Source organism: Meleagris gallopavo, chromosome Z (assembly GCF_000146605.3).
Source record: "Meleagris gallopavo isolate NT-WF06-2002-E0010 breed Aviagen turkey brand Nicholas breeding stock chromosome Z, Turkey_5.1, whole genome shotgun sequence".
In the NCBI taxonomy this organism is placed as follows: Eukaryota; Metazoa; Chordata; class Aves; order Galliformes; family Phasianidae; genus Meleagris; species Meleagris gallopavo.
In genome coordinates this window covers 36,834,568-36,852,858 of record NC_015041.2, presented here as the reverse complement: position 1 = coordinate 36,852,858, position 18,291 = coordinate 36,834,568, and the positions used below count along the sequence as shown (strand labels likewise).

The 18,291-nt window shown below is 39.3% G+C and overlaps 1 protein-coding gene and 1 long non-coding RNA gene across 4 annotated transcripts in view; one reads left to right on the top strand and one right to left on the bottom strand.

Moving 5' to 3' along the window:
* Positions 1 to 18,291, bottom strand: part of NTRK2 (neurotrophic receptor tyrosine kinase 2) — a 197,697-nt gene that overhangs the window by 60,883 nt on the left and 118,523 nt on the right. The window lies entirely within an intron of this gene.
* Positions 61 to 2,830, top strand: LOC109364001. The gene is made up of 3 exons (XR_002109947.1): positions 61 to 989; positions 1,136 to 1,189; positions 1,865 to 2,830. It is a non-coding gene; the product is annotated as an uncharacterized LOC109364001 (long non-coding RNA).

Sequence of the window (18,291 nt, the reverse complement as noted above, 5' to 3'; positions counted from 1 at the left end):
ACATAAAATAAAATAAAATAAAAATAAAATAAAATAAAATAAAATAAAATAAAATAAGATAAAATAACAACTCGCCTGTCACAACTGCTTGTATGTAGAAATAAGCTCAGTACTGAGAATATATTTCTGATTATTTGGTGTGCTTAACCCATACAACATTTATTACTCACCATTCTATTTACAGTTTTGTGTGTTGCTGCTGCTAAATTACTACCATATGGCAGCAACAAATCCTCATGCAAGATCAATATCCAGTTCTTGAAAGTACAAACAAGCAAGCAGTTAGTTTACATGTATATAGTCCACACTTGAGACACAAATAATCTCTTTAATGAGATTAAAATAAGCCAACAGAAAACCTGCTTTTATGTAGTCTAACGTCAGTACAGGACATAGAAAACAGAACATCAACAATCCACAGAGGAACTACTAAGTCAAGGAAACTCAAATCTTTTCACTTTACCATTGCAAATATGGCCTCTGAAACAGTTTGCAAAGCTATCAGTGATTTTCCCAGTCTTTCAGTTATTTAATGGACAAGCTGATGGAGGCATTTCCATGGGCTGTGGTCTTCCTTGGAAGAAGAGTTGGAGACACTTATAAGCAGCAAAGCACTCACTAGAATGGTATAATCTCCAGGAATTTCCTAACTCTAAGGAAATATATCTGATGATAAACCCAATAAATCTGTGATTGCTGTAGCCTACCCTTTGAGTGGCTTTGTTTACAGCTTAAATCCTCACAGGCTTTCTACTTTGAATCCCAGTGTTTCCATTGTTTTGACTGGGAATTAAGTTCCTCTTTATGACACAACGTTGCAGCTCCTGGAATGGTGTCCAGGTAGCAGTCCTTCCCAAAGGGCCTGGGGCACCACAGCTCTTGTGCACTATAAAATCATTCTGCTATCATGGCATTTCACTGGGTGAAATTCATGTGTTTCCTGACTTTCTGAGTCAAGAGAAACTTCTTATTTAGTCAAAATCTTCTCAGTATCCTACAGAGAGATAGATTGGCATATTCAATTTTATCCTTATAACCAAATAAAAAATACTTAATAGTAAATTATAATAACAATGCTATCATGGTTTTAGATACATGAGCCTTATGAGCTAAATTCACCCTTAACAAAAACAAGAATAATGAAATTGACAACTTCTCCAGGCATGAGTTTTACCTTACAAGAACTAAGGTATGCAAGGCCCTCAAGCCTCAGTACCCTGGCATTATTTTTTTATTTCAACATTAAAATATGTGTTAAATACATATTTGACAAGTTATGTGCTGAAACAATTGGGATATGTCAGAATAACTGAATTTGTCAGAGTACGTTCAAAACAGACAGTAGGTATTATTCACTTTGTTTTTTTTCTCTGTATGCTGCTTCCTGCTTATTAACAGCTTTTCAGCACAGTACTGCGAATCAGCTCTAAGCAGAAAACAATGCTGCATTTCTGATCAAACTCTGCCATTGCAGATGCACATGCACTTAATTTGTAAATGCCAATCTCAGTGCACTTCTCCCAAAAGTTACTGATAACAAAACTTAAGCTCCTGTGCAGGAGTTACAATATAAAATGTCTGCTAGTATTATTTTATTGTGGCAAATCGTCTGCCTTACATATTAAATTAGCTGGAGAGAATGATCTCACCACCACCATTCTCTTAGCTCAGGCCAGGAAATCCTTTCCCTCAGCACAACACTAAACTTTATGGATCTTTTGAGCCACAGGAAGAGAAGAACTCAGCAAAGGATAGGAAAGTACCATGGAGCATATCTTGTACAACAGATGTTTGCATGGGAGAAGTGCAAATAAACATATAATCTTCAAAGCATTAAATCTTTTCTACCTCTTTTTTTTTTCAGAAACCAGCATAATCTGAAAAGCATCCCAAGATGCCAGTCTGAGAAGCAGGACCTGAAAGAAACTTTCAAGGGCTGAGCCACATTCGAGCTTTGACTAAGTGAGCTTAAAGGTGCAATTCAAAGGAGATTGCCTCATTTTTCTGTATGCTTCACTGCTTTACTTTTCTCTTCTTATTTTAAAAAGAAAAGAAAATCATTAAGTATCTTAATGTGAGGGAGAATAGAAAGGTTTTACTTTTGGCCTCTGAAAAAGAAATGTGAAAACCAAATCCAGCTTTCAGTCCAGTGCAAGAGTAAACTATATGTTTGGCTCACAATCCCAAATTCTGTCCCATCAAAGGGGACAGTTACTCATTAATACAGATGTAATTACCACCTTTTCTGAATTATTTTACTGAAAGCTATCACAGCACCTGATCTTGCCATCTTAGATGAGTAAGAATGCTCTGTTGCAGCTAATTGTGCAAGGAAGGAAATGAAAACAACAGAGGAGATATCACAGGAGCACAACAAAATTCAGTATTTTATATATCGCTTTTAAACATTACTATTTACACTTTTTCTAGAAATTTTTGTCCAGCTCTAGAGCTCTTGTCAGAATTCTATCAGGATGCATGATAATGTATGGCTTTCCACGAGGAAAGCTGAATCTTAGGCACACCCACGTTTTGATTTCTTTGGAATAGCTGAGATAAACTTTTCCCTTGGTGGAAGTTTCACTCATCAGCTGAATTGCATACAGTCAAGGCTTTGAGGCCGCTTGGCTTCTCATGCTTATAGTTTTATGTATGCCACCTGTATGCTCTTCACCTCAAGTGGCTGTCAAGCACAGTGTAATTACATTTTAAAATAAAGAGTTTGGGTTATTCCTGAAGAGGACCCAGAAAAGATACAACGACATCAAGAAAGGTAAACAAATAAGAAAAGGAACCATCCTTGACCTTTGGTCAGATTTTCCCATTATTTATCAAAGAAAAAAAACAAAAAACAGGGAAAAGAGAACTTTTCCTTTACACTGAAAAAAAAAGAACTTCATTTACTTTCCTTCCCTTTCTTCATTTCATTTCCCTTCTCCTTCTCCTCCATCTGGGGTCACAGATGGGTTAGCACTAACTGTTATCTGGCCTGAAAACCCCACACAATGGAAGAGACAAGCAGAACCATCTTAGAAGGTGGGCAGATGTTAAAAGCAGGTTATTGTCTCTTACAGATTTGTCCTTACAGTTGTTCTTCAGTTTTTCAGTTCAGCATTTAGTTCTTCCTTGGCAAAGCTACTGCTGTTCTGCTTTACTTTCATTGACAGGATGGTACGCCTTTTTGCTAGGATGTGCCATCTACAGGAGCTTACATCTCCAGGTGGCTTTTCCTCATTGGCCTCTGTCATAGTTTCAGAACTTCCATCCTTACTGATAACAAAGGCAGTTACAACTAGAAGCATACGCATGCAAAGTACACCCAGAAAACTCATTTTTACTTCTGGATTAGAGAGCTCAACTACAGCCACAAAACAGTCTGAAGATTACTAATTTGTAATAGTTTCAAAGAGAAGCTCTACAAGTTCTCACTTATGGGTCTTGCAAATGAAGTCACAGAGGATTTGCAAGACAGAACATGATTAAGATTTTACATGATTAGGACTGCAAAGAAAATATCACTTTTATCTTGTTGCACATTCTCTGGGGGAAAAAAAATATCTTCCTTGGTATCAACACAAATACATGTTTAAATTTTCAAACCTACCCCAGACCACACAACACCTTCTCTGCTGACCTGGCCCTTCCTTTCTCTCCTCCAAAGGACTGAGGCCATAAAATGTAAAAGTCATGATATTTCCACAGCCTGTGTAATGTTTTATTGTACTCTGGGGCATGAAAATCTCCCCATATCCTAGGATGGATGGGAATGAGACTGCGGCATGCCTCTTGTATTACACTTTGCTTAAATAAATAGTGATGCTGCTACCTGGAACTACTCTGCAAATTATACTAAACCACAGCCCAGTAGGATTTGAGAACACTTCAAAGAATCTTTCAGTGGTGGTAGGATAGGTGCCTGTTCTATTTGTCCTGGTAGGATAAACAATCTTTCTCGTAGTTACAGAGAGAAAAGATGTGACTTGACCCAGGGAGCAACAGGACTTCCTAGATTAAAAAAAAGTGCTGAATTTTCTTTTCTCTCATCTTGGATCTGCATATTATTTTCATGTAACATGAGAACTAACAGATCTAACAGGCCTAGCAAAGAGTACGAGTAGCCTCCTTCCATTTACTTGAGCTCTGGATATTGTTATCTCTCAGCTAAAATTATATTTTCCTACATTTCAAACCAATAAAAAAGACTATTTCTTTGTCAAAACAAGTTTGTTGAGGAAGGCAAAGTCTGCTTTACACACACTCCCTTGCAAGTAGTCTGCACAGCATAGAACCCCTTGTCCTGTTAGCAGATTAGAGGTAATCTCATGCTCTGTATGTCCTTGTGACTGCTGACAGCAGGTATCAGTCATCTGGTTGACACATAGACCCTCTGTCCATCCAGCAACCAAAGACAAGGAGGCAGAGGTCATAAAGTAGGAGCAGAGAGCGCTCAGTTTAGCTACATCCAACTCTTTGTTGGTCTGCTTTGTTCCTTCTGTTTAAGGAAGGACTTTGAAAAGTTTCACAAATGTACAAATTCCCTCCCATATATAAAAAAAAAACCCTTTATTTTAGAGAAAGAAAGTGAATACAGATGCATTAACCAAACAGCAACTGTACAAGACATCAGCAGCTAATGAAAAACAAAGACCTGTACTTCTTTAGGGTAACAGCTTCCTAAAGGGTCTAGTGTGCTAATGAACTGTCAGAGTTTAGTATCAGATGCAACAACACAATAAAGCACAGACTAAATGGGATCTTTTAAAGCTGTGGCCCATGAGGAGATTGAAGACAAGTTCAGTCTCTGCCATTATGATTTCAACACCTAAAAGCATCTTGTTTTTGAGTTGATAATTACAGTGTGCTGAGCCAAGTAGCTGTCACTAAGGAATAGGAGCTGCCCAAATACAGCAAAATGCATGGAAGTTTACTGGTTGATTTATTGCACAATAATGAACTCAGTTACAGCCTTTTTCTGTTTTTGTTTTTATTTTTATTTTTCCCCTTACTTCCATGCCTCAAAAGGGAGGAAAAAAAGGAACGTTTGAACATTTTGTTCCTGTCAGTTTCCAAGAAAGAGGAAAACACCAGGCGAAGTTCAATCAAAGGGTACCCTCCCATAGCCCACTGTTGCTGGAGAAGAGACCGCTGGGCAGATACCTGAGACACATATTTCCCAAAGCACACAGACTCAAAGTCTTTGCAGAGATGTGAACTCTCACTGATGGCAGCACACACACATAGCAGAGCAACAAGAAGAAGAACATCAAAAACGGCTGAATGAACTTTATTCAGGATCTGACATACTATGCCAGTATAATGAACGTGACCTAAAAAAGACTGTTATACTCATAAGCAGACTGAGTTGGCAGGTATGACCAATTAGTACCAGTTAATTTTATGGTGATAGCTAGTACACACGTGTGATCTTCTATAAAAGCTTAATAGATGTCACCATAAATCACAGTCACCTTTTCCCTTGTGCTCTTTATTCTTGGAAGGTACTTACAGTTGAATCTTCTGTAACACATGCATTCTAAAGTGAATGCAAATGTTAATTCTGGGAGCCTCTGCGAGAAACCAAAATGCATTGGGCAGGAAAGTTCACTTTGATTCTCTGTGATTGTTGTTTTTAAAAAAAGTCTGTTGTGTAGTGACTACTGTACACCAAGATATTAAAGAACAGTTCAAAGAAACTGTAGTCTGCACAGCAAGAAGCATAATTTTAGTTTTATTCTTCTTTCTGAAATTCAAGTTCTCTCACAGAGCAGATAAGTACCAGTTGCTTATGTATTCACGAATACGGTAAACATTTTGAGCAGCAGTAATCAATGCAAATGGCTGCTACAGTTATTCATCTGTAATGGAGGACACCCTACATGTTTATCAGTACAGAAAATATTAAAAATTACCATCATTTTCATTGTCAGCAGTGAATTTTTCTGTCTCAGTGTCACGGATGGATTTTTCTCTCTAGTTGTCAGAACTGGCACTTGCAGCTAAGGAAATGCATGTTGACTGTTGGTACATGTGTCACCTGTACAGAACTAAAACTGAGATACACAAAGCATAAGTCACTGGTCAGCCTCATAGTCAGGATGTCACCAGGGTAGATTAATAAACTGCTTCGCAACCAGTGCCAACTAATCATTGCCTTCTGCAAGACCACCACCAGCACGAGCGTGAGGTGTTGCTCTTGAGATGGAATTGGTGTGAAGCCAGTTAGGCAGTTGTGATGCACGGCTTTTGGTAGCCCAGCATCAATAAAATGGTCCTCCAGCAGTTTCCAGGTCACAGTTTTTCTAGTCTGCTCTTCTAGACAGAATTTTAAAGAGAAAAGAAAGAGTCAGAAAATAACATAATCATCTACAGATCACTTCCAAAATTTATTGGCTACTTTTTCCAAAATCTTCCCACATACGGGATCACAAAACTGTAGAGACTGGGAGGGAGCTCTGGAGATCATCTAGTCTAATCCACCTCCTGAAGCAGGCTCCCTACAGCAAATTGCACAGAAAAATGTCTAGGTGAGTTTTGAATATCTCCAGAGAGGAAAACTCCACAACCTCTCTGGTCAGCTTGCTCCAGTGCTCTCTCACCCTCACAGTAAAGTTTTTCCCCATGTTTGTATGCAACTATCTATTTTCCAGTTTATACCTGTTGCCCTTTGTTCTGTGGTTGTACGCCACTGAAAAGAGCCTGGCCCACTTGTTAAGATCCCCCATCAGTCTTTTCTTCTGCAGGTTGAACGGTTTCAGATCTTTCAGCTTTTCTTCATAAGAAAGATGCTCCAGGCCTCTAATTATATTTGTGACCCTCCTTCTCTACAAGTTCCCTGTCTTTCTTGAACTGGGGAGCCCAGAACTACCTCACTAGTGGATCACCTGCCTTGCCCAGATGGTCATGCTTTTTTTAATGCACCTCAGGATGCCACTGATCTTGGCCACAGGGGCACACTGCTGACTCATGGCCAACCTGTTGTCCACCAGGACACTGAGGTCCTTCTTTGCAGAGCTGCTTTCCAGTAGGTCAGCCCCTTACCTGTGCTGGTGCATATGATTATTTCCCCCTAGGTGTAGGACTCTGCACTTGCTCTTGCTGAACCTCTATAATGCCCTGCTCTCCAGGTTCTCCAGGTCTTGCTGAAGGGCCTTCTGGTGTGTTAGCCCCTCCAGCTTTGTATCATCAGCAAACTTGCTGAGGGTGCACTCTGTACCTTTATCCAGCTCACTGATGAAGATGTCGAACAAGACCATAGCCACTGACACTTTAGGAGAACTGCTAACTACAGGCCTCCAACTAGACTCTGTTCTGCTGATATAATCCTCCGAGTTTTGTCAGTAAGGTAGTTCTCAGTCCGCCTCAGCAGTCCATTCATCTATCCCACATTTCCTAAGCTTACCTACAAATATGATATGCGAAACCTTGTGGAAGTCAAGGTATACAGCATCCACCTCTCTCCCTTCATCTACCCACCCAGTTGTGACACCATAGAAGGCTACCAAATCAATGAAGTATAATTTCTCCTTGGTGAATTCAAGTTGAATACTTGATCTTCTCTTCTACTTGCTTGGAGATGATATTCCAAATAAGCTGTTACGTCACTTTCCCAGGGACAGAGATGAGTCTGACTGGCCTGTAGTTTTCCAAGCCTTCCTACTTGTCCTTTCTGAAGACTTGAGTGACACTGGCTTTACTCCAGTCCTCAGGCACCTTTCCTAAGCTCCATGATCACCTTTCAAAGATGATTAAGAGCAGCTTGGCAATCATTTCTGCCATCTCCTTCAGTACTCATGGATGATTCCCATGGTGGCCCACGAATTTGTATGCATCAAATTTGCCTAGACAGTCTCTGGCCAGATCTTCCTCAGCCAAAAGGAAGTCCTCCCTTCCCCAGAATCTTTTATTTCCAGGGTCTGGGATTCCTGAGAGGCAGTCTTAGCAGTAAGTACTGAAGCAAAGCAGGCATTCAGTAACTCTGTCCTCTCAGTATCCTCTGTTACCAGGGCACCCACCTCATTCAGCATGAGGTCTACATTTTCACTAGTCTTCCTTTTGCTATTGACATACAGAAGCCTTTCTTGTTCTCCTTGACCTTCCTCATCAGATTTAATTCCAATTGGGCTTAGTCTTCCTTGTTGCAACCCTACATGCTTTGACAATTTTCCTGTATTCTTCCCAAACGGCCAGAGCCCTTTTCTACATAAAAATCACTATTAACTTAAAGGCAAGTGTGTTGTTTTCATTGCTGCTTTCGTCACATTTGTTCTTCCCTTTTAACATTTTCTTCTTTATGAGAATGGTAATTCAGCCACACATTCTAAAAATACAACAGGCTCTACCTGAAAAAATAACCATACTGATTTGCATTTTTCCTTCCAGAGAAACTACAGAGAGGCAACACTGTTTACTTCTGAAACCTCAACAGACACATGTAAACGGAAAGGTATTTAGGTATTTGTCATGAGGGCTTCAGCAAACAACTTCAAGACACTTCTTCTGAGTGAATCCCTTCATCACTGTTTTCCCAACCTACAAAATAAGACCAAAAGTGCTTACCTAGCTGCCTCATAATATTTTCTTCTGAAGATGAATTTCTTTCTATTTGGGTAGTGTCACAAAGATAGAAAGTGTGTGTGTTTTACACTGGTGTTTTGAAAACAATGTTAGAAACTCCTAACAGCTGTCTTATTTTAAAATCTAAAGAAGAATGCAATAAATACTTTCTTTTATTTTTACAGACATCTGATTCTGACCTCCTTAAAGTTTAAGTGCATTAAAACACACTCAAAAATAAAAGCAACTAGAATGAAAAAAAATACATTCAGAAAAATGATTTTACAGCTGCTCTGTTTCCCTTCCGCTGTCTTCAGTGTCACCTTGTAAACCATGAAACCAACTCTGCTCTCACTCACAAAATGTGAACTGGGAAACTCAGTGCATCATTCTAGATCAAAAGTCACAAAGAGAAACTACTGAAGAAAGCAATTAAGAAATCCAGAGCACCCTCTAATTAAAACAAAACAAACAAACAAACACAATGATGACAACACAAATGGAAGAATATATGTGATGTCTGCTACTCTTCTGACTGCCCTAATTTTTTTTCTTACTCCAGTCTGCATGTTGTTAGTCATTAAAGTACTATTCCACATAAAAATAAACGGGCCTTCAGGGATTAACATACCACAAACAACACTTAAAAACTACTTGCTCTTGATTTCTTTCCACACCTTCATAAGTGTAAACCAATTAAGTTTTCTGAACAAGAGCTACTGGAATGATTTTACTTCATATTGTGCCAAACATTCATCAGAAATGCCAGTTGTGTAAGTTGAGGAAAATGGTAAGCTGTATCTTAATGAGGTCTATTCTAGCTTAGCATCCAAACCACACCACTGAGAAAAATCTCTACTTAAATTCATAGTATTTTAAAAAGTCTTTTTGCTTATAATTAAACCAGTTATAAGTTAGTTACAGCAGCTATAGTGGTTAGAGAACTTTCATTACCCCTGCTGCTGCACAGAGTATGATGTTTTCACATATTAAGCATGCTAAAAGCCATAGCTATGAACAGCTGTAATGACATTTGCTCCAGTAAGCAGTTTTTAGCTCAAGCCCAGGTCTACAGGAGTTTCACACAACTTCCCCAAATCAGTGACAGGCTTGCCACTGCCATCAAGGGGAATACGTAGCATGAAGTTTCACAGAAAGGAAGTACATTTTACTCAGGAATACAGTTTTTCTAATCAAACAAGCAGTAAATGTGTATGAAAATAGAGCACATGCATAACAGATGTGCTGCACAATGCAGCTTCCACCTGGTAATCTGTGTTTGCAGATACAGTGGAGAGGAGGATCATGGAGTTTACCTTTTCCCGTGAGAAGCACAAGCCTGAACTGCTCATGGGCTTGAAAAGGGACACAAGGGAGGAAACTAAGTATGGGTAGGGTGACGTATAAATTCCGGAAAGAAAGGGAAGATGGCTGAACTGCTCCAGCTCAACAGAAGGGGAAACTCCAGACCTCAGCTGATTAGTAGGGCTAATTAGATTTCTTCCTGTTTTTGCACTTAAGCATTTTAGGCCCTGTTAATTCAGATTTGTTCATCTTGAACAGCCTGTTACAGCTGCTATGGAACAAGCCAAACATCTGCCCTTCAAAGACTTCCCTTTGAGATTTCATACAACATTCTGATTAAATGCTGTTCCTAATACAGCAGAAATTTGGCTGTATTCAAACCAATGCCACAGCCACTAGTTTCTGCACAATGATTCTTTTCTGTTACATTACACAATCTCATTTTGGGTCTGCTTAGAAAAAAACAGTAATTTTTGCTGGCTTATTTATCACTATTTCTTAGTGACTCAGCTTTATTTTAATGTCACATATTACACAGCTGCTACCCTGTTGGAAATATTTCTGCATCCTATTTGGTTAGTGACCCTACAGTTTCAAAAGCTTGTGATCTCATGGAAGTTTGTAGATGTAGTTCCCTCACCCTCCTCAGCTATTGCATGGTAGTGCATGCCAGAACACAGGCTCTGGCACAGACCTTGGAGATGGATGTGGAAAGGTTACACAATTTTGCAATAAATCCTTTATGATCAAGCAGCACCAGTTAAAGCAATCACTATCCTGGCCAAAGAAATAAGTAAGCAAAAGAAAAACGAAACAAAACAAAAACACAAATCTTCGCTTTTCTGATGTCCTGTTGCATCAAAGCACAGGTTGCAACAAGCAGAGAAAGTGTAATGTGCTTCAACGTCTTTGTCAGTTGCTATGGTACAGTTTCTTATGGAAAATTCCTTGTTCTGCGTGATGTTTTTCCTGCCTCATTTGGGATGGCAGAACCGTTCCTTGTGTCACCTGAGAAACCGGGCTGTCAGTTTCCACCTATTGGTGAGAAAGAAACTCATCAACAGCAGAACTCAATGGAAAATTCCTTGGGTAGACTTGTCTGCACTGGAGGCCAACAACACACTAGAGAGGAGGACAGATGGATCAGGAACTGAGGAACCATACAACCATGCAGGAGATCTGACTTCCTCTCCAGGGCTGGTCACAGATTTCCTGCATAAGCAGGGGCAAGGCATTAAATCTCTAGAATTTAATGAACATAGCCCAGGCTTATAATCTGCCCACAGAATAACCGCCGTGCTCCAGGGTATGGAAGCCTCAGCCCAAAAGCTCTTCAGGCAGGGATTATCTGCGGAATCCCACAGCACTTTGAACAGAGAGGTGTTGTTTGGGTCTTGGGGCTCTAAAATAATGAACATGAATAATAACAAATAATTGTGTTGTTCTCTGCTCTTATGGAAAAAATATCAACATAGGCAAGGTGGGAAACTCCAGCATTGCGGAATAGTCAAACAAGAAAAAAACATTCAGCTATTAGAGGAGATGTGCAGTCTGCTTACTGCATGTACTACACAAAAGAAAATTGCCAGAAACAGAGTATAAAAACAATACATCACGCTGGTGATACAAAGCAATAGGGTTTATGGGCTTTTCAAAAGGGGAATGTCTTTTATAGATTAGTTGGAAGTAATCAGATTTTAATGTGATATTTTTCCTGCTGGAATTTTTTTCCTTCCAATTGAAAAATAATTAAATTTCAATACTTTTGATTCATGACAAAACCACAGCATGGTTAAAAAAACGGCATTAACATTTTAATGCGGTTGGATACCTGCTATACTCTAAAATGCCAAAATTCCCTTGAGGTCCCTATGGAGATGAGAAGAGCTTTTGACCTCTTCGAGGAAATGGATTTTTAAAATAATAAATGCATAAGTGCTTGAAAAGAATCTCCTTCACTAACTTCTATCATGAGAATGAAAAGCATTCAAGATGTAACAATGCAATTGCACTCTATGGGACAAATTTTCTGTTAGTGCCAATATTTAAGGCTCCATTGACTTCAGTGGAGTTTCACCCATTGTTCCATAATGCTTTGGATAGTTGGACATCTCTTTCAGTAACACACAGCCATCTTCCACTTTTGGAGTCCCTCTCTCCCAGATGATTTAGACAAGAAAATTAATGGAAAGAAGTGTAGGAATGAAGGAAAACATAACTAATATCAATTGCATACAAGGAAAGACATGCAGAATTTTGATTTTGATAGCATAAAGCCAAATAAAAAATGTGACTGAAAAGCACTAATGATATAAAAGATTTTGCAGAAAGAGAATACTTTAAGTTATCATTGTGGCTTTCTAAAATTTTGACGTTCAACGTTCAAAATTGAAAAAAATCTTTCTCCATAAAAGACGATCCAAAAAAGCTTACAAATAATTTTGAAATGTTTGCCAAGTTATTTTTTTCATTTAAACAAAGCAAATTATTTCAAATTTTTATTAAATTGAATGGGCAGTCTTTTCTTCCTTTCAGTGTTTCAGCTTGAAAAAAAAAAATGAAGTAAGTGTTCTCATCTTAAACTTAGATTCTGATTTTAAAGCAGAAAGTAATTTTAAAATGCTGAAATCTCTTTGGGAGATTTTTTTCACATAGGAGGAAAATTCTGCTTTTAACATAACATTTTAACTGTACATTTTAAATCCCAGCTATTACCTTGCTTCAGTATGGAAAATTTTAGCAGGAGGAGTTATACCAAGGATATAATGATCCTATAAATGTTGGGTTATTCTGATGGTATGATGTAGAAAAGGCACTAGGATCTTTCCCCTCCGACTTTACATTACGGTGGAGGAACCATTCAATCTATCATCTGTATGCCATTCTCATACTGAAGTCTATGCAGGATGCCAGCACATCAACATGTAACTCAACTAGACATTTTTTTTATCATTCTTATCTAGAGGCTACCAACTTTCTCTCCTAGAAAACTTATCTAGTAAAAGTCATGGGCAAGTGGAAACTGCATGGAGAACAGAAATCAAAACTAAGCCTTAAGAAAAGCAAAGTTAGGAGCAAGTTCTAATGAAGTTAGAAGATTTTAAACCAGAACCCAAGAGTTGAATATGGTTGACTTCTGATAAACTTTACATCCCGACCTAAATGCTATGAGTTAAAAGTAATTAGTCAGAAAATCTCTGTAAGACTGAAGAAAATGATAATTGTTAAAGAAAATCTCAGCAAATTAATTCCTGTGGTACTGCAAATACTTGTCAATGTACAAATACTTCAGAAAAGAAGAAGTTTTATGTACAGCAGTCAATTTTGTGCTAGAATCCTTCATCTGGATTATATGGACAACCTCCTCATTAGTGAGGTTGGTGGTTTTACATTACCACTTCTAGCATAAAATTTGCAAACCTTCTCCTTTGGTTTTCAGCAACCAATGAAAGTCATGCTAGCTTTTAAATATACAGATCATTTGATAGTCACAAGTACTGCTGCTACACTTATTTTTCAACACCGTAATAATTTTTCCCAACAGCAGGAATAGTAGCAGTAGGTTGAGGGGCAGGAAGGGAGGGAATCAAGGATAGAAGTAACCAATGACACAGAAGAGCTTTCTGTTCTTCAGCTGTCTCATTTCTCTATTGATCCTTTCATGCTCCCTAGAGATTAGAGACATTTTATAATTGGGATCATAATTAAATGCTGTCAGGGATTCAAGAGGACTTCCCCCCTGAACATCTATAAATGCGATAAATATCAGTTTAAAATCTATGAAACTAAATCAACAGTTAAAGCTGCAGATACAAGGCCCTGCCATGCTGATCTCCACTTCTCCTGAATGAGACCAGAGCTGAACCTCTGCAGGAGTACCCAGCATGATGTTCAATTACTTTGCTGTCATGATGAAATGCAAGAAAGAGAAAAAGCTTGAAGAACAAACCTGCCTAGTGCAATTAACAAGATCCTTAACCAAACGCAACTGCTTTTAATAAATTAGGTAATATATCAAGAGCCCAAATCCTTTTGTTCCCTGAATCCAAATCCTGTAGTCATGCTGCCAAGGAGGGCAAAATCTACCTAGTGACTTTAATTGCTTGCACTTTGGAACAGTGCAGCTGAAAAGGTCTGCCTTAATTGTAGCATATCACCAACAGGCCTACTCTTTTGTCCTTCTTATCTTTTATTTCCTTTTCCTTATTCCACCCTTTCCTTCCTTCTCTTTGTCTCAAAGAAGAAGATTTGTACACATCATTGTCTCACAGAGTGCCTCTTCTTACTAAAGCAGTTTCTGGCTATTGCGAGTTGTAGACTTTTATACTTTCTCTGCAGTTTCCTTATTGTCTGAGCATGAATTATTTGCTTCATCTTTGTGATGTTGGTCCAGTTTTGTCCAGAATAAATGAGTTTTATTAGTAATTATGTCTAAGAGTTTATATTTATGATTAAAACTGCCATGAGCAGAAGAGTGGTCGCCCATAACATGCACGTTGACATTTTCTCCATGACTGCAACATGAGTTATATTTGCTGCAGCAAAGCCTGGGCTCATACAACGAATTCTATGCCTATGGAGCAGCTGTCTGTTAAACGTAACAAGTAAAATGTTATACAGTTTATAATACACTTCCTTTGTTCTGTAATCTTGCTGGTAAGAGTATGATGTTAAGAGATTGAATATATTTATATTCTTTACATTTTTCAATTTATGAGTATGATGTACATTTTAAAAGTCTTTACACTATATTTTCCTGACAGTTTGCTCCATCATGTTTCATTGGGTTGCAAAGGAGGGGAGGAGAGTTCATCATTTCCTATGAATTAAGCCATATTTTGTGGATTGTATCAAGAACTGGCTGTGATTTTATTTTCAGTAATTATAAGGATTGCACAACTTAAAGAGCAGTGCACATCAAGAACTTCAATAATTCAAGTGTATCAGAATGCAGAACTGCTTAGCTTACACAATAATGAACAGTTCTTTAATTTTTTAAAAAGCAACAAGCCAAAATCTAACTCCAAATAAGCTTGTCAGAGACAAGGATGTTTTCTGCAGATTTGGTTAGATAAAGCCTGTTGCATTACAGAATCTGAGATTAAAGAAAACTGTGCTCATTGGTTTTGATTCAGATGTACTCTAATAGGCTTTGATCCCTGGCTTTCTTAGCCTGATTACCCAGAGAGCAAATCTGCCATGCAAAGATTCAAGTTCAGCTTGGCACTGACACAGCTTCTGAGAATCTGCCTGCATAAAGAAGAGCAGGGAATGGGGGACAATTTGTGACTCACAGCCACAGAGAATTTAAACCAGAGTTTGTAAATTAGCATTCTCTTTTCTTATTATAAAGCCTGAAGATGTAGATAAGACCCAAGATTGTTATCTTTTCTTAGAGTGCATTTCCATTAAAATAATTGCCTCTTTTTCTTTAAAATGAAAACTCCCAGCATCAAGATATGTTTCTACAAGCATCTCTGTTCTTATCATTTCCCTGAATTTCTCTTGTCTTTCTGAGAGGGCCATCCGAGAAAGACATCTGAGAAAGACTTCAGTAAGTAAGATATGAGAAATTCAGGGAACTATTTTGACACAATTTCTGCAGTCTGCTGAAGTACTCTTTTACCACAGGGCATAAGCTAGTCTCTCAGCTATCCAAATGTCTCTCAGCACAGCCTTTGGCTGCAGTCATGGAAGAATCCAAGTTCTGAGAAGACAATCTTAAGATGGTTTACCTAACATACGCTGTGGATTTTAACACATATGTCTGTATACAATACACCCATAGAGAAAGATCAGATAGAGCACAACAAAATGTTTCTCAGATTGCATGGAATGACTGATCTGATGAGACCAGGAATTCACCATGGGTGGGTTCAGACATTTATATATGACAAAAAATAAATACTGTATGCTCAGGCACAGTCTGAGTCATAGAATCACAGAATGGCTTGTGCTGGAAAGACTTTAAAGACCATCCAGTTCCAATCCCCTGCAGTGGGTAGCGTAGCCACTGATCAGGTCAGGCTGCCAAGGACTCCATCCAGCCTGGCCTTAATGATACCAGGCATGGACAGAACAAATAAAATTCAAAGTTTTCTCTGTACTTTTTCAATTATTAAGGAAAATACATGGTGCTTTCTTGTGTTTTTTGTTGTTTGCTTTTTTTTTCATAGAAAGTGCTGTACATATGTGTATGTTTACTGTAAACAAACCCTAGCAGCAAATTTAAGACAGAAAAGAATACCGTGTGCTTTGTTCTCTCTTGAAACCATCCAATCTTGCAGACAAGAAAATTTACCAGAATGTTTATTTCACAAAAACTCTCATACGAATAATATTTTTTTCATTAGTGTACCACAGACTTGTTTCATGATGTTGAGGCCAGACATCAAACACACAGGGCTACAAAGACTCCCACTGATTTCAGTGGCAAATCTATTCTGGATTGGGCCTTTAGAAGAAAGCTATCACTGCAAAGAAAAGCTAAAACTTCTTTCTTTCTCAGCATTTCTGAAAGACATCCTTTCTTTTGCACTGTCTTTACTTTTCAGCATGGTGCTATGTCAGGGTTCTCTAAAATGCTGCCATCAAGAGGCAAAAGAATTGTAGCCTTAAAATGCAATGCGACATTGTGACAAAAGTGCAAAACCACAGCTCAAACAATTCCAGTAAGGAAACATGCCAAATTAGAATGTGTAATGCAAAAGGTTTTCATGAGTTGCAGTAGAACCACGTTGTAGCAAGATAAAGATTCTTGGGAACTACTGGATTCAGATCAACTTTCAGAAGAGTTCCCTATACTTGCAAGGAAAGCAAAGCCTTCCTCTTCAGAAGCAAAAGCTAATAGAAAAAATAAATACTTCCTTCAAACAGGTGTGCATGAATTTGAGGTTTTCACACTGGGTATCTACATCACACCTCCAAGATGAGGAATATGATTTACTGTGTCTGAAGCCGTACCTCAAAGAAAAAGAAGACCTACTGTCTCCTTCCAGCACAAGGTACAAGCCTCCACAACCTCCCTGGGCAGCCTGTTCCAGTGCTCCGTCATCCTCACCATGAAGAAGTTCTTACACATATTTGTGCGAAACTTCCTATGCTGCAGCTTATGTCCGTTTCCCCTCGTCCTGTCTCCACGTACCACTGAAAAGAGACTGGCCTCACCACTATGGCCGCCACAACTCAGATATTGAAAGACCTGGATCAGGTACCCTCTCAGTCTTCTTTTCTCAAGGCTAAACAGACCCAGTTCACTTAGCCTTTCTTCATAGGGGAGATGCTCCAGGCCCTTCACCATCTTTGTGGCCCTCCGCTGGACTCTTTCCAAGAGATCCCTGTCTGGGGAGCCCAGAACTGGACACAGTACTCTAGATGAGGCCTTACCAGAGCAGAGTGGAGGGGGAGGATCACCTCCCTCGACCTGCTGGACACGCTCTTCTTAATGCACCCCAGAATGCCATTGGCCTTTTTGGCCACGAGGGCACATTGCTGGCTCATGGCCAACGTGTCGTCCACCAGGATGCCCAGGTCCCTCTCTGCAGAGCTCCTCTCCAGAAGCTCATCCCCCAGCCTGTACTGGTGCATGCAATTATTCCTCCCTAGGTGTAAGACCCTACACTTGCTTTTGTTGAACCTCATCCGGTTTCTTACTGCCCAGCTCTCCAGCCTGTCCAGGTCTCTCTGAATGGCAGCACAGCCTTCAGGCGTGTCAGCCAATCCTCCCAACTTCGTATCATCAGCAAACTTGCTGAGGGTGGCCACTATGCCCTCATCAAGGTCATTGATGAAGATGTTGAACAAGACCGGACCCAGCACAGACCCCTGGGGGACACCACTGGTTACAGGTCTCCAGCCAGACTCTGCCAACGACGACCCTCTGCGCTCTGCCAGTCAGCCAGTTCTCAACCCACCTCACTGTCCACTCGTCTATCCCACACTTCCTCAGCTTTGTAATAAGGATGTCGTGGGAGACAGTATCAAATGCCTTTCTAAAATCAAGGTAGATTACATCTACCGCTCTTCCCCCATCCACCCAGCATGTGACAGCATCCCATTTGTAAATTAGAGGATGAAAAACCGAGCCCATAAGTTCTTGCCTGGCTCTTTACCACCCAAGAAGGAGTTCTTCAAGCTTTCCCACACAGTGCTGGTCAATGAATTTCTGTCTGGAGGCAATCCTATTGCTATTTAACAGCCGCTTGAGTGGAGACTGCAAATACTGCAAAGCAGTTGCTTTTCTATGAGAATAAAACAGGGACAAGACAAATCACGTTCTCCTGCACAAGCAGTCAGAACATATCAGTCACTTATTGTTCTTTCTTTGCCAAAAGCTGAAACTGAGGTTCTTTTATTTCTTTTCCATTTGTTTCTTTCTTCTTCCCTTCCTCTCTGCTTTGTGTGGGACACCTTCCCTCAATGGGTATTGTTTTC